This window comes from Thermobia domestica, chromosome 2 (assembly GCF_964235325.1).
Source record: "Thermobia domestica chromosome 2, izTheDome1.hap1.1, whole genome shotgun sequence".
Taxonomy (NCBI): Eukaryota; Metazoa; Arthropoda; class Insecta; order Zygentoma; family Lepismatidae; genus Thermobia; species Thermobia domestica.
In genome coordinates this window covers 286231853-286259240 of record NC_137455.1, presented here as the reverse complement: position 1 = coordinate 286259240, position 27388 = coordinate 286231853, and the positions used below count along the sequence as shown (strand labels likewise).

Genomic DNA, 27388 nt, shown 5'->3' with positions numbered 1-27388 from the left:
GTGTGTGTTGTTATTTTTTTATTCTCTGCTCTATTATGTTGCTATAAAGTGCTCGTAAAAGAGAACGGGGGTGTTATGTCTTATTTTATGTTTCTGCGCATAGCCGTAGTCTGCTCCTGAACTGGGACAATCTGCGGTCTGCTCTATTATGTTGCTATAAAGTGCTCGTAAAAGAGAACGGGGGTGTTATGTCTTATTTTATGTTTCTGCGCATAGCCGTAGTCTGCTCCTAAACTGGAACAATCTGCGGTCTGCTCTATTATGTTGCTATAAAGTGCTCGTAAAAGAGAACGGGGGTGTTATGTCTTATTTTATGTTTCTGCGCATAGCCGTAGTCTGCTCCTAAACTGGAACAATCTGCGGTCTGCTGTGTGTGTGTTCTGGTACCATTGATATAGAGAACGACAGTTCTGCTCCGGCGGAATCGGAACAGTTTTGCGCATATGCGCAGTAGGTCAAAAATTGGTCTCCATTCTCTGCTATGTGTTCGTAAAGTGCTCATAAAAGGTAACGAGTGCACCCCTGCTATGTTAGATAGTCTTATGTTGTATGTGCTATGTTATGTGTTCGTAGTCTCTGTGTAATTTCTGCTATGTTAAAAGTGCTCATAAAAGGGAACGAATCTTATGGGGCATGTGCGCGTGGTCGGCCAATCGCCGTTAAGGGGGCGGGGTCCGGTGCCAGCCAATCAATGGGTGTCCGCTGCCAGCCAATCAGCGTGAACGGGGCGAGGTCCTGCGCCAGCCAAGCGGCGTCAAAGGGGCGAGGTCTGACGCCAGCCAATCGGTGGGGGTCCCGCGCCAGCCAATCAGCGTGAACGGGGCGGGGTCCGCTGCCAGCCAGTCAGCGCAGTAGATAGGAGGTCGTAAAAGAGCGTGACCAATCGCCGTTAAGGGGGCGTGACTGGCACAGACCAATCAGCGTCAAGGGGGCGTGGCCAACCAATCAGCGTCAAGGGGCGTGGCGGGGGGCGTGGCCTACACCGACCAATCAGCGTGAAGGGGCGTGGCCAGCCAATCAGCGTCAGGGGGCGTGGCGGGGTCACGTGACCTGCGCCAGCCAATCAGCGTCCAGGGTTTGCGCATGCGCAGTAGGAAAAAAAACACGCCCAAGTGTCCCCACTCTACTCCCATCTTATCTTAAACAGTGCCTTCGCATAGTGCTTTGGTTCAGTGACCACAGTTAAGGGTTGAGAAAGATCACCGTAAATGAAATGCACATTATCGAAGTTGAAGCAAGCATGGGCGCCCAAAAGGGGACGAGGGGACCGGGCACCACATGGCTTATGACAAGAATAATGTATATGTATAATTTCTTAAGATTTTCTTAATACAAATAAAAATACCAAACGTAATATAGCAACCAAGGAGATGACCCCTCCAAAAAATTTCTTCGGATCCCCATGCAAGCAAGTAGGCTTTTCTTGTCCATTCGTCCAGGGAGTGGAGCGAATACTAAGAAAAGACGGGCGGTACAAATGGATTGTTTAAAAAAATCATTTCTCAGGGAAATTTTAACAAGTTCCTAATGGCTCATAATCTCTTTCCACTGCTTAATGCTCACTTTGTTAATATCTATTAGTCCATTTGTCATTCATCAATATTTTCATTTCTATCCTAAGTCGTTTCGTTTATGTTTTTCTTTAAATTTATGATGATGTGTGCTTTCACTTTTTAATAGTACTTTGTTTTTCATGTAATAATAATGACCAACGATATAAAACCAAGTTTGCATTTTATCGGAAAAGAAAGCTACAAAACTTGAAAGAAGATAAGAGGCAACCGAAGGCTCTAAAAAGTTTCTTTCGAGTTCTGGACAAAATCATACAAATGTTGAGGTGGGGAGTTGTCAATACCAGTCACTTTTAACGACGCATTTGCAGGTTGACATTCTTTTGAAACTCTAAGTTTATTTTACCTGATTGTAGTAATTTAATTATTGAATTAAAATGGAATTAATACGGTCATTTCGGTTACGGGTCTGAATTAAATTTCATGTATTTCAAAATTTGTTTGAATACAATTAGTTTTCACGCGGCATATAAGTATATAACTTGAAAGGATATAATCGAAAGCGACGAAACGTCATTTGGATGACAAGTATTTTTTTTTAGTACTCTCACTTTCAATCACAGCAGCGTATACAGATGTTCATTTTATTATAACAGTATAACAGAATTATTAATTCATTCTCTGGTAATAAATTTAGGTGGAGCGATATTTTAAATTAATAATAATTGTAATGCAAAGTAGAGTTTTGATTATTAGTTACTTGTGATCTGGGATGTACCGACATAGGTGCTAGGGATGCGCACGAGACGAGTCGAGACAAGATTTTCCAGACAAAATTCGAGTCGAGACACGGCTCTTCCAATAGAGAAATATACATTTTTCGAGTCAAGACATCACTTTTACAGCACATTTTCGAGACGATACAGCCACAAATCTTGTCTCGTGCTCATTCCTAATAGGTGCAGTGTTCCTTTCAGAAAAAAATCTTACAGTGAGGCACACTTAGTATTCAGAGGGCCACTGCTGGTACTCTTTTATTTATTATTATATTATAGACGTATTATTTTGATCTCCTCCCGGGGGGGCAGTTGCCCCCTAAAAATATGTGTGGATGAAACACTGCACAGGTAGTCTGAGAGTCTGAATCCCCCAATTAGCACAATTTCAGGTGGCAAATTTACAAAATTATTTGCATTTTGTAGGCTATTCCGAAAAATTTTCGAACCCCAAAGAAAAATCTTGGGTGCATCATTGCTTGTGTTTACATTGTGTTACTGTCTGATTTCGAACGTCTATGTGGGAAAGAAAGATGAAAGAATTGAATTGTTCTATAGGCCTAAGGGGCCCTGAAAAGAATTTTTGCGGAGAAACCTGATTTTAAAGTTCTGCCGCTGGATCGGGGACAAATTAAATATCAATTAAGACACACACTCTTGTCACTTGTTGTGTATTGAACTAGTTTAACTAAAATTAATAAAGAATTATTTGAAATCAAGTATATCACAAGAACGATTAAATGGACTAGCTTTGATGGCCATTGAAAATGACATTTTGAATGAAATTGATATGGATGCAATAATAAGAGATTTTGCCAAATTGAAAGCCAAAATAGTGTCTTTATAACATGAACTTTTCAGTAACAAAGAAAACGAGAAATTAAGCTAATTACCATATTTGTATCACTAGAAAACACTATTTAAATATGCTTTTAATGCAGTGTAAGAGCATATCTCTTTGTTAAAACCAAACCTGTGATAATGTTAGACTTGAAGCTCATGAGTTTTATTCTATTTCGACTTTTATGTTTTAACTGTATTTGTCAAAATACATCTTAGGTAAACATTTTAGTTGTTTCCTGTGCTTATTTAATAAAACAATAATATAAATTATTAAAACTGGAACTTTGGTCATGATTCATCCACAGATAATTAGTTTTAATTTCGCCATTTTCGTTTAATGCTCACAGGAAGACTGAATTATTATATATTGAAGAAATTTGTAATTGTAACAATTATCTGAAGAATTTTGTTCATTACAGCATTCTATTCTTTTATTATAATTTAGGCGGGGGCGCCTAAATATTGTTTGCTTACACTTACGAAATGTCTACAACCGACCCTGTTACTGTTTTATATATATATATATATATATATATATATATATATATATATATATATATATATATATATATATATATATATATATATAGAGAGAGAGAGAGAGAGAGAGAGAGAAAAGCAGAGTTGAACGTACGATGCAACATGGGCTCCTGGAGGGATTTCAAACGAATTTAGTATACTTATACATTACCATCTGAACAATTTACCCCTAAAAATGCCTTCGATCACTGAAATAAATTCCTGCCTACGCCACTGTAAAGCAGTAAGAGTTTTAGGGACTGATCAGGGGATAATGCCTTCCTGGAGTAACGACAATTTCCCAGAAATCATACCTTTGATAGGTCCGGATGTGACACCAGTATTTGTGTATTACCACTCTTCACTCTCAGTGTATTGAAACTTAAGTCAAAGGAACTGTTCTGAAATCTTCACCGGTTCTCTCCTCTGAAACAGCATGCGAATCGGGCCGACCTTGGTCATATACCACATCTGGAATATTACTATTTATGTCAGAGATCCCGAGAAATATATATTCGACACAAATAAAGGATGTTTTTGATTTTATTTATTTATTTATTCATTTATTCATTACTATTTTTTGCCCCTCACCCTCCCACTCTGACCTCCATGCCAACCAAGGCTTAACTTGAACTTAAGCAACATCGACAGCGTCACTATTCATCTGCAACCACGAAAACTATGATTTCGATACTATATTATTCATATTTGACTACTTTTACATATCACTTCCCCCTTATTACGGATGGCTTCAGTGTCTTGTCCCCACAACTATGGAGCAATTTCAACAAACTTAAGTATAACTATAAACCACCATCTGTAAAATAAATGTGCGGGTGAACTTTTTCGGAGAGGAATTCATTAACTACTTTTCCAATATCAATGTGGTGGCTTTTTTCGCTTTCCATGCTAAAGATTGCCAAAGAGCTCAACTTCATTTGCATCACTGTGCTATGAATATAGATTTTAATGGCATTTACTTTACTGAATGCTCTCTTAGGTGTTGCTCTCGTCACAGGAAAAGTGAGATACTGTTATAAATGAGTAGGTGTCTAAACAAATACGGAAAACTATTAGCAATGACACTACTCGAAATGAGTTTTCGCAATATAATGGGACAGTATTTTATTCGAATGTGAAGGAAATCATTGCATAAATTGTCCCTTACCCTCCTTAGAAGTCTAAGCTACAATACCTATTTAATAATTTTAAATTCGAAATATATGCTTCGAGTTTCATATCCTTAACTTTAAGGTATCCTGAGTTAAGTAAATGAATAAACTTCCTGCTAACAAAAGAGTAAAGCTTTGGGCTTTAATGGTATCGGGAGTGTAACTATTCATTTCAACGACTCCGAAAACTATTGAATAAACACTCATATCTTTCAATTAGGAATTTTTAATTTTCACCCCTCCCATTAAACCTCCATCCCGATAACGCTAAACTTTGATGTGAACGATATAGAGGGTATCATAAGTCATGTACCCAAAAACTATGGATTTAACATTAATATAGTTCATTTTCGATTATTTTTACATGTTCCTGTGTCTCCCATGATAGAACTAGAGGTGATACGAGTTTCGATTTCCGGCAAGAGTCGTGTGGTTCGGGTTCCACCTTAAGTCGTAGATGCACGTCTTGTATAGAGTCGCAACTGAAAGACACGCTAAACTCTATATCACCTCACCTCGTGAGATATCCTACTTTTGCATAATTTCTAAACCACTTTTCTTTCTTTCAATCTCCTCCTTCCTCTTAGGACACGCGTAGGTTCAAACCGAAACATTCTTCATGGTTGGAGGATGCAAGGCTACTGTACCATACGCGTACAACCCCTCGTATATATAATTAATAAAATCTCATATTAGGACTTACTCTGCACGTCAAACTTTTAACAAATGCGACATTTTAAAGTATATTATTATTATTATTATTATTATTATTATTATTATTATTATTATTATTATTATTATTATTATTATTGCAATAACTAAATGAAGCAATTATATCGGCCAAATTCGTTAATACTCACCATTCAGCAACCGGTAGTTGTAGAAATCAAGCTTTTGCAACAGGAATTGTTAGCTCAATCGGTAGAGCGCTGACTTATGGTTTCAAGGGTTGCGAGTTCGAATCTAGTCTAAGTCAAAAGATTTTTTTCTGATATAATTCTTGAAATGGAAATGGAAATGTTTCTCTCTTCACCTTTATCTCGTAATTCTGAATAGAGATGTTTGGATGTGAAAGAAAAAGTATACTAGAATATAAGAAAAGAAAGATAAATTACATGATACTTTTTGCAATTTTTAACTATATTTTCACCTATCTAGGACTTTTCTAAAAAGTTGAGACTTCTAGGCCTCCTTTTCGCTCTCTTACGTGTCCTTTAACTAATTTCTACAGTTACTTAGTGAATCACATACCTATATTACAGATGTCGTATCTCTTTCTCTTCTCTCTACATCATGTCTGGAGATGAATGTTTTGACAATAGGTTACAAACACGATTAAAAAAAAATAATACGATCTGCGATATCAGTGATACATATTGTGGTGTTTAACTTAACATATAAAACAATAAATAGAAAAAAATGAGAATACAAATCTTTTCGTGCACTGATGCTTCAATGACAGTGCACTGATGCTTCAAATTTGTGTCTTTACTCCCTATTGCTATGTTAATTCCCTAGTCAAAATAAAAACTCTTCAAAATTAATCACAAATTCTTATACAACCATCACTTCCTTGGAGTACTGCGCGGTCACATACACGTCACGGCGATGTAAAGGCACTATTGGCGACGAGGATACATGTTCCAATAATTTTCAAATAATCCGCTACTAACAAATTGTTGTTTGAATTTGTTAAATAGTTTAATGTCCCAGGCATAAGGTCATAAAATAAGCGAAATGTGTAAAAATTTGTTCAAAATTAATATTTGAACATAATTAGTTTTCTTAGATCTTCCTCACACTTTCTTACCTACCTTAAGAATGGGATATTTTAAATTCTATGGTAGTTTACTGAATCAAATAAAACCTAGAGATTTCATATTTTTTCTCTATATTGTCTTTAAAAATTAATGTCCCGCAAATGACTGCAGTGGTGATTTTTAGAAACAAGACGAACCTCACTGTGAGTGATACATATCGTAGTGCTAAGATTACTATGTGTCTGAACAAAACGAAAATTAGAGAATATTTTTTTTTCAGAAGTGATATTCAACTAATGTTGAAAATCTGAGTCTTAACTATATACAAATATGATACTCTAGTCAAAATACAAGATGATTTACGTATGTATTACTATGCAATTTCCCCATCCATAAGACATGGTCACATAATCTGGAGGCGCAGATGTTAAATAACTATTGTCATGATTATTCAATATATCTTTTAGATCATAATATCAGGTTTTTGTGTAGCTAATCATTTCGAATTTGCCATTTTGGTATCTTCAAAATAAACAAATATATTATATTAATTTATCAGATTGTACGAAACCTTTCTTTGAAGTGAAAATCACAAATAAAAAAAAAAAAACATTTTGTCGCTGAAGTCAGATGGAAGCTGTAATTTCTAACTCTAGATGTACATGAGTAACCTGATCTGACCTAGAGGCCATCGACGTATCTAACTTTGATTCAGGGCTAAAAGTCTAAAATGTAAGGCACTCTTTATTGAGCAGTTACTCCATTACATTTATAAACACTATTGTAATACTCCGAGAAGTTTTTGAAATCAACTTGGATGTAGAAAAACATAAGTGATTTGCGTTTCAAGTATAATTTTATTTTTTTCGATATTCAAACAGAATATTACATATATTTTAAAAGTCGTAAATATAGGTTTTTCAAACGTAAGAAGTACAAGAAATAAACATTATTACTTGAAAAATGATATGGATAACATATCGTAAATAATGACATTTAGTGCTTTAAATATTCCAGTGGACATTAATTAGTAGTACACTACATCTATATCCTCAAAATGAATACTTTCTTCAAACACTGCAACAGTCGGTGTTTAAATCCAAGGTATCAAAGGCATTCGTGACACTAGAAAACAAATAAAATTTCTGTTTGACATTTATACATCGTTACAAGAATGTGAATAAACAGTAACTCATTTTAGCCATAATTGTATGGGTTATTTCTTAACAATGAAAGTTGATTACAAAATTTAAAAAGCTTTTCGATTCCATAATATGCTTTACCTTATTCAAAACAGTACTTGACGTGCCAATATTGACAGAGACATGCAGAGTGGCCACATCACAGATCATCTAGACACACCCCATTATAGAGGTTCTGTTTTGTCCTCAAAGGAAAAAAAAAACATAAATGTGACATTTACTGCTTACACATACTCCCATGGTATCTCCTCGAAAACTATCACTTCTGGTTTTCGTCCTGTCTACCATTCTTTAGTTGATTAACTCCGTTTCGAAGTTTGAAACTGTATACCTACCAGCTTTATAACAATTGGCAATTATTAATTTCAGCTAGAATAAAGGAACAATTATTTTATGTATAATTTCGTCATGCTGCTCCAAAACTGGAGATGAGTATTTCATGTGGAAAGAAAAGTAAGCAATAACATCTTGTGTGTCTGCGCATGGCAACATTTTGAGAAAAGCGGCGTTGATGTTATGAAGAAATAATAATTTAATGAATATAAAATTAAAACTAATTCTTTATTTCCAATTTATATGACGTCTTTCGGCTGTCAATCTTTCTAAAAATCATTTTACAATAGGAAGTCGAAAATCCTAACTAATTGGGACCACAAGTAGTTCGAATTTTGAAATTATTCGGATTTTCGAAAATGACCAAGAAAATGCCATTTAGTCCTAAATATAGTGTACGGTATGGTGTTTTTCGACCCAGTGGTTATACAGTACATGCAGTAATTACAATACCGTACATAAGGCTACTTACATGTAATGTTTCTGAAGAACATGCTCGTACACTCAATTATGCTGTTTTTGTAACATACACTAAAACTTAACATGTATAGGCCTAAAGTAAAGTAAAAATATGTATAACAACAATAGCTTTTGAATAGCAATATGAATAAGCTTCAATAAAAACACTGACTTCACTCAAAGAAAATTTGAATTAGTGTATTGTCGCTAGCTTCTAGGAACCGCCTTCGGATTTTTGACGTTCGGATTATCGACGTTCTACTGTATCTAATTCAAATCAAAAGCCGAAACGCACCATATAAAATGGAAATCAAGAATTGAAGGGTTTGGTGCAAAAGGAGGCATCTGACGCTATTGAGTTGCACACCCTATCACATACAAAAGAAAAAGGCGCTTCGTTTGGTACAAGAATGAGGCAGCTCCACCCGCTAGTTCCAAAGAAATGCGGCAGATGGAAGGGTTTGCTTGAAAAACGAGGCAGCTCCAAAACTTTTTGTTTAATTGGTTATATACTGGAAAAAGTGGAGCTGCCTACTTCTTGCACCAAACCCTTCAATTAGTTTTATTTTTATGTTTATTTAATTATTAATTCTTAAGAACATCATATAAATTGTTTCATAGTTTTATTTGCTCTACATTAATTTTAATACTTTAAAATCACCTTTCATATTTATAACATTATCAAAGATATCTATATATATTATATAGAAAATGATAATTCCTAGCCTAACTGCTTAACAACATTTGTGATGTTCTATCCTTCTTTGACTTCTGAAACACAAGATCAATATTTTTATGATATGGTATAATTTAATTTTTTTAATAATTTAAGTCTAAACTACGAACATCGTAATATTTAAAATAACTATAAAAATCAATGTATTCGCATACTTTCCATATTAATTTAACAGACAGCTTTTTTTGAATATAAACCCATAATAGTTAGAACTAAACTTTTATTTATTTTCATTATATATAGTAAATCATTCAAGAATAATCTTCATTCAATAACTTTAAAACCTTAACACACATATATCAATAAGTAATAGAATTAAAATATTTTATAGGATTATCATAAAATAGATATTTGTTTCCAAGGTATTGTATTAATCCTTTCTTCGGAACACCACCATATGAACCAAACACATACTTAACATTTCTATCTTTCCAGTAGCATCTTCAATCTGTAAAAATATTTTCAGATTTAACGAAATTTACAACACCACATTTTACACGGTAATACATCACTCATGACTCTCAAATGCTTTATGTATACTTCTTTCACGAACGCCTCTATGTCGATGTGGATTAACGGTTTTACCTTTATTTTAATTTTTCACTCACATTGTTTCGTTTCCATTCCTAGATTGTGACTGTTTTATTTTTCTAATTCTTTCTCGTATCAATTACAGCATTAGCATTCGTTGCTGATCCAATGCTAAATAATCAACTGCTACTAATGCTGCGTGAATTGAGGGTGTTGTAAAAATAAAACATAACACTATCCTATATAAGTGAACTATTAATCGTTTTCATTTGTGCAGTAGCTAAAGTTATACGTTTTCCTTATTAATTCTTCTTAGCTTTATCATTTAGTGGTTTCTTTCTTAACACATGATCAAATTCAAATTCAAAAGTTGCCGATTTATTTAAAAGACAATCATTTTTTTTTACAAACTAAAAGTATGTTTACGGTTGATCCACCAAAATCAACCAAATAATCAATCTCATCTGCATTTTTTCTTTAACTTCAGCAATCTTCTTCAACTTCAACTTCTGCAGTTGCTTTAAATGTTGCTATACCTCCTGCCTCTGTGTATGTATTATCACAACTTTTAACAAGCATACCATTAGCTACCTGACGGTGGACATTAATTGTCTCAAAATGATAAAACATTAGTAATTTACTTCCAATATTTGTGTTACTTTTCGTATAACCGAAAATGCCTAAATCGAAGAACTGTTAGTACAGAGATTGTTCAGTCTACATTTGGCCAATTTCGACTTACCTAAAAATTTAGAAGAATCCATGACGCCAGGTCCGTAAGTGCTCTATGTGTTTCAGCTGGTTCCTAACAATAGCCCGACAGCGTAATTTCCACTTTAGTGGGCTTCTCTGAAGAACTAGGAGGGGAATCTTGTCCCATTCCTTTTGCGCAGCTTTCCAAAGTCCTTCCACAATTGTCACACGCCGTTTTCCCAAAGCCCGCTTCAGCAATCGAAATCCACAATAGTCCATAGGACTTGCATCTGGAAATTTAACAGGTACCTCATTGAAAGATATCACCTGTATACCACTTTCCTCCTCCATGTCCCTGTAGAATGCGAGGGACGATCGAGAGGTATGTGATGAGGCCTTGTCCATGTGAATGCGCAGCAGATTGGCGTCATTTCCGTACATTGTTGGAATCTCATGCTCGTAGATCGGCCGCATGATCTGCTCCTGAAAATACTGCGAATTTATTTTACAGTTCTTCGCCCTACGAATCTTCAGTTTACCTCGGTAACAGTAGCCAGTAACGACCATAAAACCTTTTGGGAAGGATTCTTTACAGACACGGACCCACCTTCTGAAGTTCTTGGCGCCTTTCTCTCGTTACATGATGGCTCTCGGTTTGCCGCAGTTGGAAAAGCAAATCCATCCTTCATCTAGCGTTACGACGTACATCCGCCTTTGTTTTGCCAGACGCCGTTCGTACAGCTTCCGGGCGTTACACTTTCGTTCCTTTTGGTGAGCATCCGTGAGATGATGGCCGCGAGCTTTTATTATTTTTTCCAGCTTGAGTTGATGGTGTAACGTCCGGATCACAGTCCCCAAAGACACGTCAAGACGATTAGCCATACATCTTTGTGTTGGAGGATTTTCTTGCATTGCCATTTTACGAAGTTTCCTCTGCATGGTGGAGGTGGCCATGGTGCATCCCCGCTTCCTAGGCAACTTCGTTGGTAATCCAAATGGTGGAGCTTCGTTGCCCTTGTACTTTTTAATAACATTTTATATTCCACTTAAACTGATGTTGCAACTATTCTTCTTGCACTGTTTTCTCATGACAGAAACATTAAAGTGGGCGTCATAATGAGCCGCAACATAGCCTTCCGAAAACCGACTTAGTTTGGGCGGCATTTTGGTAACAGAGCGGAAACCCACACACTTGAAAACAAATTTAACACAACACACACAATAATGGTCCTGTTTTGTGCGTTATGGTCGTCCGCCCGAAAAAAAAACTCCGTTCCCAGGAAGCCACTGCACAACACTGCAGGACGTCACGAGCCAGGTCGGGTGAGTCAAATCTGCCAGGGAGGGGGAAGGAATGAAATCGGCCAAACGTAGGCTTAACAATCTCTGAACATTTCATATTTGAAAAACAGTATCCGCTCTTTCAATTTCTACTCGATATCTTATATGATCTGCCGTTTATGTTATATTTATGGATTGAGACTTTGATTAATCATTAAGACTCCATAAGATGTATTGTCACTTTTGATACCTCACAATTATATCTCTATATCTAATCCACGAATTATGAGTGACTTTTGGATTTTATCAGGTTCAGTAAAATGCAACTAGACCTAAACTTAAGTTGTGGTTACTTTTATCAAATTTACAATGTAACTTCTTTTTCAATATAGAAGTATCACTATCCAAATTAAACACCTTAGCCACTTACTATATAATAAATGAATTTGTAAAATTTATCTAAAGATATTTCAAGAGGCAAAGTAATAAAGCTAATAGTACACATCAAACGAAAATTAAAATAAAATTTAAGAGAGGAAACAAGAGACTACGATTTTCTAAAGACTTTTTATTATACTTCAATCATCTGATCTATATTATTGTCTGCAACAACTGATTTTATTAAAATTTATATCTGTGTCACTGTTTATCAATTATAACAACTCTAGCTACAGGAAGTGCTATAATAACTGGTTTATCATTTAAAATAAACATTAACAATAAAAAGATGAATGTGAAACGATTGTTTACTGGCATAACTCGTTTAAAGCGCAATAAAAATGATTATAATATTAAATGGAAATATGGACGAAGAATATATTTAAAATGTTCTCACTAAAATTAAAGGATTACTCAAGACATTTTGCCTATAATAAATGAATAAGCTTAAGAAAACTGTTAATTGGAATATAGAAGAAATGAGTGAAGCAAAATCAGATAAAATGATAAATAGAAAATTATTGTCTGATGATATGCGACTTTTTATTATAGATCTATATCTATGCGGTTTGACTTTTCTCATTGTTAATTTTTAATTCAGAATGGTTGCTTAACTAATAATTGTTTTTAAAAATATTATAAAAGCATGATTCATCATAAATATCAACAACTATAAGAGTGATATAATGAATCAGACTTAAAATTTAATGATGAAATAACAAAATTTATATAGTAATTATTCTACAGTCTCAATTTATAAATTTAAGAATTATTGTATAGCTGTGTTTGATTTAATGATACGCAACCGAAATAACATCATAGTTTGTTATACAAGAAGAAGACATAACCATTTAGATTGTTTTTATTTTGCACAACCATACTCAAAAGTACCAGAGCAACTGGTAAGAGATATTGTTGATATATTTAGTCAAAATAATATTAACCTTAAATGTATATGATGCGTTTGTAGGATGATATATTTCTTATGAAGAATTAAAGGAGATACTCTCTACTTACTGGAAATATTATTACGGTTTTATAGTACTTGTAATGACGAGCAAAATAAATAATGGAAATTATAGAAAGAAGATAAAACCTTTTTATAAACGTATGATTTAGGTACATTTTGACGATCATTCTACCTTTCTTTATAATAAATGAATAGAAAATAGTGAGATGAATCTTAATCTAAAAACGTGTGTTACTAAATGTTTTAAAAATTGAGAAAAGAAATAGTAAGAATATGAAGAGAAAAACAGTCTGTAATATGATATTTACACTTTAGGTGTCGAGATTACTGGAGTAATAGAACAGATTTCAACGTAATATGTGAACTTATTCTAGCTCTAAATGGTATTCAGTTAACATATCTGAGTTTATCAAAGTCACATTGAACATCAAAACAGAAAAATAACTTACGACAGTCAAATAAGGGAGTCATTCTTCTATAACAGGAGAAACGGAACGTAGGAGGGAATAAATTAATCCTAGGAACAAAAAGGTATTTTTGGGTTACATGAAACACCAACGGTGGCCTCTGAGGCACACAAATTAAAGGTCATTATTTCTCGTCCAAAATAATTTATCTTGTCAATTACGAACTTCGGACGTCTAAGGTATCATATGTTTTTATTATTTAGTATTACTAGGTTTCTAAGTACAGTAATGTCAACTATATGTGTATAAATGTTTAAGTGTCATTTTTCTTTATGTCAGTAACTATGACATACTTATTTTGTTTCTTCGCATAGGAAATCTATCATACACAGAATTAGTAATTAAGTACAGTGTACTATGTGTGCAAATGTGGCTTCTATTTCGTACTACGATAGAGTGGTATAGAATGGGGAAGAGTAGTGTATACTTCAGTATTCCAGTAAATTCAGGATTAACCATTTATACTTTCCGTTCAAGTTATTCTTGGAATGGAGAAGATTTTTAAACTTTGTTTCCGCGAAAGATAGACAGTGTGAGCGACCTTCATTGGGCACGATAGGGATGCCATCAAAGAAACAGTGTTGCCATCCAATCATTAAGTTACACTACTTTTATAAGAACAACGTAAGGTTTTTTTTTTTCATCTATGGCATAAACAAGTAAAACGCAAGTAAACAAGCTACCAGTTGTCTGGCATTTTTGCAAACTAATACTACTACAGTTCATTCTTAATTGAACTTCGACGATGAGCACAAATACCATTGTTCCAATGCTGCTGCAGATTCCCACATACAGTTATAGGATAACAAATATCCAAATTCTATGATTAAAAATACTTGATAACACTAGAGTTGAAAAAGCATAGTTCTTTTCCATTACTATTAAAACTTGATTCTAACTCTCTCCTGATCTCAACTCATATATATATATATATATATATATATATATATATATATATATATATATATATATATATATAGGGTGGGTCAAAATAAGTGTTACAAGCCAATATCTCGCGAACTATACATCATATAAGAAAAATATTAAGAGACAATGTACAATACAGAGGGGCCTAAGAAATGAGTCAAACATTAGGTTTCCTCCACCCTCATTTTGGGTGGAGGGGGTGAACGTGAAATTTTCAAATGGGAACATAGGTCGAGTGATACCTCGTTCGAAAGAGCTTGAAAAAGTGAACAATTTTTGTAGGAAATATTTTTTATATGGGGCACCGTTTTCAAGATAGACCCAAAAAATGGTCATGTAGCAGATAAAATTTCCAGTACTTATAAATCGGAAACGGCAAAGTAGAAAAACATGAAACAAAAAATGAAAAAGGTAAACGCCATAGGCAACGTGGAATGGTGTTCTCGTGGTGCCCCAGGGCCCCATCATGGGGCCCCGGGACCAATTTTAAAATTTCAAATCTGAATATAGGACGAGTCTACCCTTGTTTGATAGATCCTGTAAAGCCAAACAGCTTCGTACAACATTTGTTTTCATTTTGGGCAAGCCTGTTTCAAAATGGCCGCCAAAATTGGTTCCACATTCAGATAGAAAGTGCAGTGTTCAAGTTAAGTATTACACACCAATATCAAGCGAACTACGCATCAAATAAGAAGAGTGTTAAGAGTCAGTATACAATACAGAAAGCCTGAAATTTATATTAAAGAAGTTCCCTCGTCCCGCTTTTGTATGGAGGGGTGTACATGGAATTTTCAAATCGCAACACAGGGCGAGTGATACCTCTTTGATAGATCGTGAAATACCAAACATATTACTACAAAAGTTGTTTTGATTTCAGGCAAGCCTGTCACAACAGCATTACCATAATCTAATATCCTGTAAAGTAGTAGAATAACGTTTAGTAATTCTACGGATATGTGCGTTGTTAAAAATTGTAATTTCTATCACTGTAAAGCAAATAATTTCAACACTTACCATGTTACAAATGATGCTCGATATGTCCTCCATCCTGCTCCTCACACCTCCGTAAGCGGCGCCATAGGGATGTTTCTTACATCATGTAGCATCTCTGGAGTGATAGATGCACACACACCTTGAATACGCGCCTTCATATCATCAGTAGTTGTTGGTACGTTGGACATTACCCGATCCTTAACATAACCCCAGAGGAAAAAAACAAGTGGGGTTAGGTCAGGAGATCGTGGAGGCCATCTCTTGATACCACATTCTTATACGTTCAGCGAAAGGAATATTCTCTAACAACTCCGGGTATAGTACATCACTGATAAATGTGGCATAGGTATCACCAGTAAGACGTCCATCAAAAAAATATGGCCCAATGATATGGTTACCAAGGATGCCACACCATACATTAAGAGACCACCGATGGTGATGAGCAACTTCTCTCTGCCATAGTGGATTTTCCCTAGCCCAATAATGCATATTATGTCGGTTTACGTGTCCTGTGTTTGTAAATGTAGCTTCATCGCTAAACAAGATGGTGGATATGATGTTGCGGTGTCTGTTTTCCATACTTTCCAACCATAGACAAAATTGCAATCTGGCATGAAAGTCATTGCCAAATAGTTCCTGATGTAAGATGATATGATACGAATGAAACATGTACTCGTGCAAAATACGCACTACAGATCTTTGGCTAACTCCACTGGCCTGAGCGAGGTGTCTCGTGGTAACATGTGGGTCTACATGCACTGCTGCCACTATTCCTGTTGCACGTTCTTCATTGGTTCCAGAGCGGTAATGACCTATACCTCGTCCCCGGACAAGACTACCATGTTGCCGCAAACGTCTCTCCAATCGCAGAAATGCCATGTGAGATGTTGGTTGGCGTTGGGGATAGCGCATTGCATACATTCGTGCAGCATTACGATAGTTTCTTCTACATTCGCCCGGTGACGGTGATGATGAGAGATGAGTGAAATGGTGGAATGAAGAAATTGGGAGGAAACGGGAGAACCCCGAGAAAATCCACGAGCACGGTGTTTAAAAGGTGGAATAGGATAGACGGATATAACTGCTGGACGTTGTAACAATATATGCTGCGTTTCTTTCACCAAGCTGCCAGATTCTAAATGATACTTTTTGAGACAGAGAATCAAATTAACCTTCACTCATTGTAATCACACCAAAGTAGCGTTTGGTGGCGCTGGCAAAGCAAGAAGATAATTTTGAACGTAAATAACTAATTTTCCTTTTCTTTTCTTTAGATTATTTTTCACTAGGACAATTTGCTGAATGATATTTGTATATAAAATATGGTCTAAGTGAAATTAGGCTATCGTCATATCGTCTAGCAAAAAGAAATGGAATTTAATAGCTCGTCGTTTCCACGAAGGATGGAAGAAAAACTCTGTCTTTCGTTCTGGGTGATTTGGCAAGGAAGTGTATTTTATAACCTGTTAGTATCATTTAGAGAGATTTCGTTGCTGAATTACCGCCATCTTCTGACTGCTGTGAATGGCTGTAAGATTGCTAGTGAATGATGGAGATTATAAGCGTGTATGCATGAGTGCTATTATTGTCGCTTTCTTGTATTGTAAACACAAGAAAGATCTTCCTCGTAAAATAACTTAATATTAAGAAATTTAGACCAAATAATAAACATGCGGGAGCAATCATATTATGAATAATAATCTGTCGCAGTTTGCTTTTAATATATTTTAGAGTCAAAATATGTTGTAAATGTCTGCTTAATAATGCTCCTTGTTTAATTACTTTGAGTTAGGTTAATTTGTGGAAATGTATTTTTCGTAAAAAGAATCTTATGTATTTTTTATATAAAAGCTTAGAAACTGACATACAGATTCACCATTGTAATATCCAAATATACCATTTAGAACACACCTGTTAATTCTTTCTTCTTTTGTAGAGTTTGGTAGTATATATCGTCGCATGAGAAACAGAGAAATGTAACTCCATTTTCGTACATTTATAGGCGAGAGGACAAAGGTGTTATTTTCTTAGAAAGATGTGTTTTTAATAAGATGGTAATTGAGCTACATTACAACAAGTGATCGACAAGGAGAACATATGGCGTTACGTTCCATCTACACCAAGTGGGAGTTTCAAAATTATGTGCAAACATGAAGAAAACAAAAACCGCATTTTTGGAGTTACGTTCCTCTGGTTCTAATTCGACGATATGTGTGATTCCTAAATTTTATTGTTGAATCTAAGGAAATGGCCATATTTGGTTTTGTGCTACATTAATTTCGGGAAATATGTTTTCCATAAAATATCTTATGCGTTTTTGTTTATAAGAAACTTAAAATATAAATTTGTGTTCAAACTGGCATTATTAATATTACTAAAGTAGAAATAACCATACTGGTTCCGAGTTGCAAACAAACCTAAGTAAAGTATATTCGATACATTTATTATGATTTATTATGTATCTACCATTGTATGCTATATGCAAAATTAAAAACATTCGCAAAATATTATAATAGTTCAATACATATATTCAACAGTGTATACAATTATAATTTATACAATAATTACAATACTTTGAATGTAATACTTACAACAATTAGCAATTAGCCTCGTCACTGCCATCACTGCAATCGTCATCATCGTCACAAAACCAACCACCAAAGATGCATTGTCCAGAATTACAAAGAAACTCGTCTCCTTTGCATGTATGTTGCTCTAAGTTGAGAAACAATAAAATTTAAGTGATACAATAAATAAAACAAATTGCAATGTTCGGCTTAAATTAGAAGCTCTATTTCGATCCAAGCAAAAGCAGATAAATAATCGAATATAGAATAATTGATGTGTTTACTTGATAACTCTCCTTTTATTTCTATACTATTATTATAGTATGTGTAAAAGTAAATGGAAATTAACAACAAAAAACTTTAAAATGCACATATTGATAATGTTTATTACATACATATCACCTGTAGATGCAATTGAAATTCGAACTACTAATATTACCGAACATGTAAGAAAGACAAATCCTGAGCAAAGCATATACTATTTAATAAATAATATCACTACCGTTTCGGCAAAATGTCATTGCCTTCATCAGACACATTATACAATGGAATCTCTAAGACAACAGCTTATATATATCTCAGGAAATGAGAGAAGATCAAAACTAGCAATCATTAAGTTCCGTACTTTCATTTCTAATAAATTTTAATTGATTACATATATGCACTTTTAATAATACACCTTTCACTTGAAAGTTTTAGTTCTCTTAAAATCTTTTGTATACGCTTCTAAAACGCTTGTATATTTATCAACTTTTATATTAATGCGTTTTTATACATATTTGAGGAGCTCATGTAACTCGTTTTCCGAATACTCTCTTTCTTATATTCAATACGGATTTTAACTTCTAAATAGCCTTTAACCCCTACCCGACAGTTACTGAGAAGTTTGTCAGTTTACAGGTATGCCAATCCAACGGCTTGGATTAACGTAAGGAATAAACATCTAACATTCTGAGAAACACTCGCCTTATTTCTGACACTTGCAGAAGTGCTAGAATTCGCAAAAGAATAATAATATTTATTTGCAATATTTGAAAATAAGGAAATGGGTAAAAATAAACGACAATGAGTATTGCGTTCAGTGTTATTCTATCAACTCCCGGGACTGTTAACGTGCATGTTCTTCCTTTAACTTGGACATAAGTGACTTCGATATTATGGTCAATCAGCTTTTCGGAAAAATTGTATTTCATACTAATCTGGGTAGATAGTACAGTTTATATTTCACCCCTTAATACATTTCATGTCAATAGAGGCAAAATCTCATCTCCAACTACATTTGGAATGTGACTATTCATTGCAGCGACATCGTAAACCATGAACGTGATACTAATATCGGTTGTTCAAGACTGTAAGACTGTATTTATTTATGATCTTCGTGCCCCAAGCAGGTTTATATCCTCAGCATTTATTTAGAAATTGTAAGTCATATGTGTATCTCCGATTGGTTTTAGAAATTAATTTATATGCCGATTCTCTTCATCTTAAGACAATAAGACCACGTGATACCTTATTTCTGGAATACATTTTATACTATCTCTTCATCTTTGAACCCCTGCATCCTTTTTAGGACACGCGTCACATAAATTCGAAAAGCCGACGATCTGTTTCAAGTTTTTGTTTCTTCGATACTGACTTAGAATTATGCCAAGCCAATGGTGTGAATTTGTACACTGGGCAAATAATACAAAAAAACAAATTTTCATATGTATAGAGGTTGGACCATTTATCTTGGTACGTCTTTAGTAACTTTAGAAATAATGCGAAGAAAACGGTTACATGTCGTGTGATGGAAATACAGATAGGGAGGAGTTATTTCATACACTCTGCTATACCTTTAAAGTATCAATGTTGTCAGTTTAAAATAAAGTTATGTATTCTTTCCAATATAACTTACTCTTTCAGGTTATTACATATTACAAATCTACATGTTAAACAGAAGCTTGCATTGCCATACTTATTATTATGTGCTACAAGCTAAAGTGTTATAATATTACATCCATCGAAAAACAACCGACGTTTCTAATTGTCTAAGACAGTAAAAACGCAAGTAAGACGAACTGGGCAATACAAATCCAAAACACTTTTGTGTCGAATATTACGACCATCATATCACGTATTTTAAACAAGCAGAGACAAACTCATAAGGGACTTATAAATTTGATTATGTTCTGAAAACTATTTTCAGAAAGTGTTTAGATACCTATCACATGAAATTCCATAGACTTCTATTAATGTACACAAAAGTCACAATACCGTTGACAACAATATAACATCGCAATTCTTTCCGGAGATAAGTAAAACAGTAAATATTGTCATATTGTTTAAAAGAGCATATTTGTAGGAACATTAGAACCAGTTATTTTCTTTCTTTGCTTTTGTAGCATAACAATAATAGTATTCCTAAGGTTGTATAAGCGAAAGCTTACATCAAAAGTGGTAGTGCAACTGTCTTTTCTTACCCTTCCTGCAAGAGCCGCAGCTTTATGGTAATCTGTCAACTTTCTCATTGCCTGTTCTTTAAATTCTGACGCGAGCAACAAATATTAGCAGAAAGAAAGCAACAATTGTGGATTTAGATGATCATACATTTAGTATATATTTTACATTCAGAACAAGTAAACTTAATTTTATATACATTACAGAACAAAAGGAAGTTATAATAATCATCATAGGTATCCTGTTATTACTGGCAAGTCTCTGGCCGCAAGTGAGAAGCTTCCACATTCCACAGCCTTCCGCTAATCTCTTCACCTTCACGTACATTTTTCTGTTTTGATATCTTCCATCAATTGTAGCTATGGTTGCCTTCTCCCACTCTTCCTAGCCGCCATTTCTCTAGCCTGACCCTCATGATACAGTTCCTTAGGCACCAGTTTCTCTTCGTCCTCTCAATATATATATAGGATTGTTCTTTTCTTTCACATCATTTCCCTTATTCGTTCTCCATTCGACCCAATTAATTTACTCCATTCTTCTTCATATCAAAATTTCTAAAGCTTCGAGACGTTTTCCATAATTTTTGTCTAATATTTATGTTTCTGCCTCATATAGTACAATATTTATTCTACGCCAAGCATTGTATGAGTCTTTTTTCAACTGTTTATTCCAGAACTCACGAAACAAACTTTTCTCCCTCCTAAAGGCTTCTTTCACCATTGCTAATTTTGCTTTTATTTCATGTTCGCATCTCATATAATCAAAAATTAGTTATATGTTCTATTTTCTCCCTATTCTATTTGTATATTTGATAACGATCGCTTCGTTCCAATCACCATGACTATCTTTTACGTTTTCTCCATTAACATTCCTTAAAGTTTCCAACATCTTATTGATTTTCTTTCAGATTTCATTACAAGTGTCATATCATCTGGAAACGTTATATGTCTAAGCATTCTACTCTTTAACAAAATGCTATTTGGTTATATAGGTCTTTCACTCTTTCTTCTAGATAGGTGTTATATAATGTTGGATAGAGAGAGCATTTTTGTCGATCGCCCCTTGCAATTGCACACTACTGTGACATTTCGCGGATTATCCCAGCACTTTCTTGTTGGTTAATATACAAGTTTGCTTTACTCACGCCTCAAAGTTTCATCTAGTTCAATACCACATCATTATACAATATGAACAAGCGACAGTCCCAGAAAATTAATCAGAGCGAGACTCAGTGAGATAAGCGTGTTTGTCAGAATGAAAGTTTCGGCAGCTACACTGTACACAACATGCATGACATTACTCAGCTTGATTCTCGACAATAACACTGGGTAACAAGGTTTTGCTATAAGCAATGAGAATAGTGTTTGAAACTAAATCTAGAGTGCTAAATTCGAAAATGAAATAACTTTATGAATATCAGGCTCAGTTTTCTTATGATATGCTACCCTTTACTCAATATCGGTAAAAACTGAATATCGGTAAAAACGCTGCATATGGTTTATTCGGCCATGGCTCAACTTGCAAAACTTTAAGATTTATAGATTGAAATAAAGCTGAGAGAAAGTGAGACAAAATCGACAAAAGTGCAAGTAATTTCCGATGTATGGCACTTAGGTCAAAAGCATACTCCAGGAAATGAGTGACGTTTGGCAACATTGCCCATGAGTTATATTCAATCACATAGAATTACGTTGTAATACTTGCCAACTGTGTCGCAGCATTGTGACTTACGATACCGTGGGAAGTGGTTGCATGTTCTTGTAGGTTTTTAAATTTGAGGGTTGTGGTCATTCAAGGTTTTTAAATTTGAGGGTTGTGGTCATTCAAAAGAAGAAAATACCTCGTGCCTCTGTCAGTAGTGCAAATTCTTCTTGTTGTATATGAGGAGAGGTGACTCTTAAGTTGCAAAAAAAAAATAAATAAAATAAAATAAATCTTATATATAAAAGAGAACGCACAAATCCTTTGTTCCCTCATCACGCTAATACGGCTGAACCAATTTCTTTCATTTTTGGGGGGTTATTAGGATTTGGACCCTAGATGGTTTTTATCATATCACTTTAATTTTCAATTACCAGTGTCTTGAGATAATTGACCATTCAAGTGTCCATAACGTACAAATCCTTTGTTAGTTCATCATAGGTAAAAATAAACGTATTTATATGCAACCCGCATGACCGTGTCACTCGGCGGGTTAACATAAATGACAGGCGATATAATGTTAACATTTACTGCAATCTACTATGGTTTTCATCATATCACTTGAAAGCGAAAAAGTAAAAATTATCTAATTAACAAGGTTTATTGCGTTCCGGGGTGACCCCAGCGAAGCGGGGTGAACGCTGCTAGTAAATAAATAAATAAATAAATAAATAAGTGCTGCGAACATTATTTCGGATGTAAAATTGGCGACCAAGCCAAGAAATGCATATTCTGTTTGACATGTGTTACACTTCTGGCAGGGTGGGCAAAAGGTTCACCACATATGCTGTTCGCTGTTCCCATGATTGGACGTTAAACAACGCATCACACAACAGACTATGTTTATCTAACAAAAATAGCTGAAATCGCGTAGAAAAAAAAGGAAGAATGTGCTATACCGAAATTCCATCTGCTATGAAACCTGGATGCCACAGTGAGGAATTACCAGTACCAGTGCTCCAGAATATGTTATAGTGAGTGACGAAAAATGTGGTAACGAGCATCAAGAAGGTTCAGAAAATGAAAGATCCACTCATGCGGATCCAACATTTGAGTTGCTTTGTGAATCAAATATCCCACACAGTTTGACACAAGGTAATCTTCAACGATCTTGTTCGCGACTCTAATTTGACTAACCAGCAACCTGAGCTTTTAGATTCGTGGTTGAAAGGACGGTATCTTCTTTCTCCCAATGCAAAAGTGAGTGTCTTTCGTGATCGCCGTGTTCTTTTTTTATCTGAAAACGTCTCGAAGGAAGGTTACGTGGTTTTTTTCTTTTTTTGTAACAATATCGAATCCGTTATGGAGACTCTTGGCCCTGCATGCAGTGCAAATGAGTGGCCTCTGTTTATAGATTCTAGTAAATTGAGTCTCAAAGCAGTTTTTCTGCACAACGGGAACTAATTTCCTTCTGTTCCGATTGCTCACACATTTAACCTTAAGAGACGTATCAGACTTTTATACAGCTTCTCACTGTTATACAATATGACAAACACAAAAGGAGTATCTGTGGAGATCTAAAAGTAATTTATATTCTTCTTGGCATGCAGGCAGAGTACTGAAATTACTGCTGCTTTCTATGGGAGCGGGACAGCAGAACAGAAAAAATACTGTTGTGAAAAACATAGTCTGCTAGCAATGTCCTGCTGCCTGGATATACACAACTGGTGAACACTCCTCGTGATGACTATAAAAAAGGGTATTCACCTCCACTGCACATTAAATTGGGACTTATCAGAGACTTTGTGAAAGGTGTGGACCAAGCATCACGTGCATTCATGTACTACTATAATGTCAGGTATGCTGTAACTCACGATTTGTCGCATTTATGCCATTTTCCTTACACTTACTGATAAAATTCTGATATTAGTAAGTGGAGATAATAGAAAGCAATCAATTTATGGACATATTATAACCACTAATATAGGTCATTTTCATTTTTCTATATATATATATATATATATATATATATATATATATATATATATATATATATATATATACCCTTCCCCTCCCATAAATTTCGGGGCTGTATTTAGATTTAGACGGCATTGGAAGTGTCAATGTTCATCTCAACGATCCCGAAAAATATGGATTCGACACTAATATCGGTCACTTTTAATCACTTTTGATCACGCCTGTCCCCTCCCCTAAGTTGCAGTGTCAAAGTGAGATAATAAGAGGACACCCAGACCCGAAACTTAAACATCTTGAAAATTTTGTCGAGATCGGCACTGTGCTTCAAGAAAAATGAAAACTTTTAGTCCAACGATTATGCCGGCCAGACTAAAGGAGACGGTGATGATGAGAAATGAATGAAATGGTGAGAGTGAAGATAATGGGAGAAACCGGAGAAAAGCCACGAGCACGGTGTTTGCCCACCACAAATCCCACACGGCGCGAGCTTGGAACCAGGAACCCCAAGAACCGGAGGTGAACGCTCTACCACTGAGCCATCGCGCCCGTCCATGCTTCAAGAATTATTATATGTCACAAAGTAGTCATTTTGATATATATATATATATATATATATATATATATATATATATATATATATATATATATATATATATATATATATATATATATATATATATACAGGGGTAAGACAAAAATCTAAAACATTTGCAAAAGTGTGAAAATCATACCTAGTATGGTGTGAGGGCTCCTTTTGCGTCCAAAACAGCTTGGATCCGACGTGGAATGGACGTATACAGCTCTTGAATCGTGGTGTGTGGGATTCTGTACTATTGTTCCTCCAAAACATCCTCGAGTTCCTTAAGGGATGCTGGTGGAGGGTAATGAGACCGAAAACGCCTTTCCAACTCAGACCACAATGCCTCAATGACGTTCAGATCTGGTGATTATGGAACCCAAGGGAGGTGTGATAGCTCCTGGCCATGGTCCTCAAACCATGATTTCACCGTTTTTGCATCGTGACAGGGTGCCAAATCATCTTGGTAGATGCCACCACCGTCAGGGAACAATATTTGGGCCGTGAGTAGAACCTTGTCCCCCAAAATGACCTCATACGCCTTAGCATTCGCCATTCTATGCAGGACCATGATGGGACCTGCAGAAAACCAGGATATACTGCCACACTATAACAGAACCACCCCCATGCCTTACAGTTCGGAGCAGACAGTCTGTATCATAGGCCTGCGACAGTGTTGTCCATACGTAACCACGGCCGGTTGATGAAAACAAGGTGAAGGCCGATTCATCGGATCGCATTACGTGTTTCCACTGCACATGAGTCCACGCCTTGTGGTCGTTGCACCACTGGATACTACTTTTCGCATTTACTGCTGTGATCAGAGGTTTGGTCATGAATTTTCATGTTATGATGTTACTGTCTCACTGTTTTCGACGAGACAGGTTTTGTAGGCCCGAATTGAGTTCAGACTTAATTTTGATTGCAGTGCTCTTCTTTTTAGTTGCTACAATCCGTTTGATTGCCCTCCGGTCCCTATCTGACAGGATTGTCTTTCCATCGATGTTGAGCTTTGCAGACGTCGTTTACCCATGAATTGTGTATGTTCTCGTGACATTGGGCACAGTGCCTTTTGATACGCCCACAATGTACGCCACTGTTGGCACTGAACTTCCCTATATATATCCCTCCCCCTCCCCTAGGTTCTGCCGTCAACGTGAAATGATAAAAAACATCCCAGGCCCAAACCCAAACTAGGTTGAAAAGGACCGCGCACAATCCTTAAGGAAATTGTACTTCAGCGGAATTCCTTGATACCGTGATATGTTGTAGATATTATGTTCCTGAGAAAAAGTCTCAATGGGCGCCACCACCAGTCACTGACCGTTTGGCAAATACAGGGCCACTTTCTTGAAAACCGCCAGAAATACCGATATCCTGGATTTCGGTCAAAATGGTTGAAACTGTGATATGTTGTAGATAGTGTCATTCTCAGTGAAAGTCTTAATGGGTACAACCACTAATCACTGACCGTTTGGCCACTATTTTGAAAACAACCGAAAATACCGATCTTCTGGATGTCGGTGAAAATGACTGAAGCCTTGATATGTTTTATATATTGTGATCATGAGAAAAAGCCTCAGCGGAAAATAATCATCAATCACTGACCGTTTGGCCACTACAGCGCAACTTTTTTGAAAACAGTAGAAGGTAACGGTGTTCTGCATTTCGGTCAAAATGCCTGAAACAATTATATGTTGTAGATATAGTGATCCTAAGAAAAAGATTCAATGGACAAAAGCTTTAAACACTGACCGTCAGGCTAGTATAGCGCCACTTTTTTGAAAGCAACCGAATATAGTGATATTCTGGATTTCGGTGAAAATGATTGAAACCCTGATGTATTAAAGATATTCTGATCCTAAAAAAAGTCCTCATTGTCACAACCACTAATCACTGACCATTTGAACACTACGAGGTTACGTTGTTATTAAAAATAGCAGAATGTATAACGATTTGTTTCTGAAATTTTGGTGTTATAGTATGAAACCCTGTAAAGGTGTAGATCTTAATAACCCAGAAACGAGATGGGAAGACCAGCATCCATCACCATTTAAGTATATATAACATCCCGATAATCATCTTTCGAGACAAAGGAAAACCCTGGAAAATCATAGACAGAATGACCGGCCCTGGCCAAAGCTTCCGAGTGCAAACAAAGTTTCTACCAACTGAGTATTGTTACTCGGTACTCACAGATTAACACTTTTCTTTGGCTCATGACATCTACAGCCTATCAGTTTCATTAATATTCCCCGAAATCTAAAGTATCCTTATACCCAGTTGTTTTAAAAAATCTGGACTTGTAGTGACCAAACGGTCAATAATTGTTGGTTGTACCCATTAAGGCTTTTGTGAGGATCACAATATCATGCATTTTTACCGAAACGCAGAATATCACTATATCCTGCTGTTTTCAGAAAACTCGCTTGGCTTATTGGCTGAGACAAAATGGTCAGTGATTGATGGTTGCGACAATTAAGATCTTTCCTCAGAATCATAATAATCAAAACATCACGGTTTAAGCAATTTTACCCAAATCGAGAATACTTTTACCTTCTTGTGGTTTCGAAAAA

At 35.5% G+C, this 27388-nt stretch overlaps 1 protein-coding gene across 1 annotated transcript in view; it reads right to left on the bottom strand.

Moving 5' to 3' along the window:
• Nucleotides 1-7481: 7481 nt before the first annotated feature.
• The window catches only part of LOC145678539 (uncharacterized), a gene marked incomplete in the record, with an annotated part of 195303 nt that continues 175396 nt past the window's right edge, over nt 7482-27388 (bottom strand). Inside the window, 2 exon segments of the mRNA XM_081748801.1 lie at nt 7482-7706; nt 18203-18326.